At 39.1% G+C, this 3,298-nt stretch overlaps 1 non-coding gene across 1 annotated transcript; it reads right to left on the bottom strand.

Moving 5' to 3' along the window:
• Positions 1-2,464: 2,464 nt before the first annotated feature.
• Positions 2,465-2,536, bottom strand: TRNAE-CUC. The gene has a single exon. It is a non-coding gene; the product is annotated as a tRNA-Glu (tRNA).
• Between the last annotated feature and the right edge of the window lie 762 nt (positions 2,537-3,298).

Raw genomic sequence — 3,298 nt, 5'->3', positions numbered from 1 at the left:
CACAACCACTATAATTTTTTCGGACTGACTTCCACTGTGCCATAAGCCTGGCATATTATTTGGTCATTTGTCTCTCCACTTATGTATGTATGTGTGTATGAATACACCACGTTGTTCCAGAAATGATTTAAGATGGTGTAAATGCCTTGGAGCTATGCACATATCTAAGCAGCATGCACATGGTTAGGACAGTCTATGTATTTGTTAAATGAGTCAGGGAACATCAGTTGTCAAGAGTTTAGAATGTTTTCACTGTGGAGGCTTCTTCCTTTTTTATCTTTAAAAGAAGGCCAGCCAGGGGTGCCTGCGTGGCTCAGTTCTTAAATATCTGCCTTCAGCTCAGGCTGTGATCCCAGGGTCCTGGGATTGGGTCCCACATCCGGCTCTGGCTCAGCAAGAAGCTTGCTTCTCCCTCTCCCTCTCCCACTCCCCCTGCTTGTGCTTGTGTTCCCTCTCTTGCTGTGTCTCTCTCTATCAAATAAAAAAATAAAACTTAAAAAAAAAAAATTAGGCCAGCCAGAAATGCATCTGTGCAGGAAGGTTTGGATACAGGAACCAGGGTGGACTAACTAAACTTCCCAAATCTTTTCTAGACCTTTGCTTCTCTCTCGCCAGGCTTTATGGGAATTATTTCTCTTCAGTAATTAATTTCAGAAATGTGAAAAGTGAGTTGGCAGGAGGAAGAAAGGATAACTTTACCACAGAGGAACCTGGTAAACACTACTTCAGTTAGCTGTTCAAGGTCAACATCAACAGTAGTAAGTCATGTTGATGTACTCTTGATATACATTTGATCCAATGTATTGAAAATAGCACTTCACCTCTGTGATCATCCTCCCCCAAACCCATAACCTCCCAGTCTAATTGTGAGGAAAACATCAGAAAAATCCCAACTAAGTGACATTATAGAAAAGACCACCTCCCGTTATTCCTTAAAACTGTCAAGGAAAGTCTGAGAAATTGTCACATTCAAGAGGAGCCTAAGGAGACAGGGTGACTAAATGTAATGTGGTGTCCTGGAACAGAAAAAGGACATTGAGTGGAAACTAAGGAAATATTAATAAAGTATGGACTCTAGTTAATTATAATATATCAGAATTAGCTCATTAATATTAACAAATGTACTGAAGTATGATGTTCATAATAGGGGAAACTGAGTGTGGGAATATGAAAATTCTCTGTACTATTTTCTCAATTTTTCTGCAAATCTAAAACCAGCTCTAGGGGTGCCTGGGTGGCTCAGTCAGTTAAGCATCCCACTCTTGATCTTGGCTCAGGTCTTAATCTCAGGGTGATGCATTCAGGCCCTGGGGTGGGCTCTATGCTAGGCAAGGAGACTACTAAATAAGTAAAACAATACCTAAAACAATCAATCAATCAATCAATCAATAAACTATTCTGAAAAATAAAGTCTTTAAAAATATTTAAACACACACACACACGTGAATTGACCAAGACATTCGAGAGAACAAATGGCCTAACTAGAAGTAGAATCTATATCTCTCTCTTGAAAAGCTAACTTAGGGCCACCTGGGTGGCTCAGTGTGTTAAAGCCTCTGCCTTCAGCTCAGGTCATGATCCCAGAGTCCTGGCTCTCAGATCCCAAAGTTGGGCTCTCTGCTCAGTGGGGCGCCTGCTTTCCCCCTCTCTCTCTGCCTGCCTCTCTGCCTACTTGTGATCTCTATCTGTCAAATAAATTTAAAAAAGTTATTTTTTAAAGAAAAGCTAACCTAACAATTGAGATGGAAAGCTTTTCTTTGAATTAATGCAATTTTGCTTCCTGTTGATCTCTGGATTTTTATTACCAGGTTTGGATATCAGAAGATAGGATGAAGCTGCTGAGGAAGAGTCTACTGAGTTTCTGATGATCTTGAGTAAATAAATGCCATTGCAACATACACTTGTGGAGCCTAATTAGTTCTAGGATGCATATACTTCAACTCATGTTCCCGACCTTCCAATGATGTCATCCTGTACCCAGTTCACTACTGAAATATTCCAAGGCCTTAGTTTAGTCCTTCAGAACCCAGCAAGGGTTCCTGAATCACTTTAAAAATTAATCAAATAATTATTTCTATTAAAATTTCTAATGCCACATCCTGTTTGACTTACTGTTTGTTGGAAGCTCCCAATGTCTCATATGTAGCCATACCAGTGGTGATCACCAATAGAAATCAGAGATATTTATATATCACATAGTTGCTGTAGATATCGCAAAATATCATTTACACTCATCACTACTTTGAAAATTATGGTAGTTATTAGATTTGCTACTGTATCTTTTTTTTTAAAGATTTTATTTATTTATTTGACAAAGAAAGAGATCACAAGTAGGCAGAGAGGAAGGCAGAGAGAGAGGTGGAAAGCCTGATGTGGGGCTTGATCCCAGGACCCTCAGACCATGACCTGAGCTGAAAGCAGAAGCTTAACCCACTGAGCCACCTAGGTGCCTCAGAAAAAAGACTTCCCTGACCGGGAATTGAACCTGGGCCATGGCAGTGAGAGTGCCAAAGCCTAACCACTAGACCACCAGGGAACATCACTACTGTATTTTGATATTTAATGCATTAATAAAGAAGTACATAGGTTACTGTAGCAAACATGTAAAAATATTTTGATAATTGTATTTTAATATAATTGGTTTCTTCTGTAATCCTATGGAGATTTAAAAATACAATTAAATACATTTTTTCTGAGAAGGGGTCCAAAAGCTTCTGCACATTCCCAAAGAGGCTCATGGCATAAAAAAAAAGATTAAGAAGTTTGATGTAGTGGAAAGAACACTGAATTGAATCTTGAACTGTGTAATCTTCATAGAATCCCTTGACCTCTAGGTTCCACATTTTTCTCACTACTGTGCACCTTAAGACAAAACAAAAAAATCCTTGTGCATGGTGTAAGAGAACGGTCGAGTTTCATTCTTCTATACATAGCTGTCCAGTTTTCCCAGCACCATTTATTGAAGAGACTGTCTTTTTTTCCAATGGATATTTTTTCCTGCTTTGTCGAAGATTATTTGACCATAGAGTTGAGGGTCCATATCAGGGCTCTCTATTCTGTTCCACTGGTCTATGTGTCTGTTTTTGTGACAGTACCATGCCGTCTTGGTGATCACAGCTTTGTAATAAAGCTTGAAATAAGGCAACGAGATGCCCCCAGCTTTGTTTTTCTTTTTCAACCTTTCCTTAGCAATTTGGGGTCTTTTCTTGTTCCATACAAATTTTAGGATTGTTTGTTTCAGCACTTTGAAAAATGTCGGTGGAATTTTGATCAGGATGGCATTGAAAGTATAGATTGC

The sequence above is a fragment of the Mustela putorius genome, unplaced genomic scaffold (assembly GCF_011764305.1).
Source record: "Mustela putorius furo isolate JIRA1106 unplaced genomic scaffold, ASM1176430v1.1 tig00001012_pilon_pilon_pilon, whole genome shotgun sequence".
NCBI lineage: Eukaryota > Metazoa > Chordata > Mammalia > Carnivora > Mustelidae > Mustela > Mustela putorius.
This window is presented reverse-complemented; position numbering and strand designations above follow the sequence as displayed.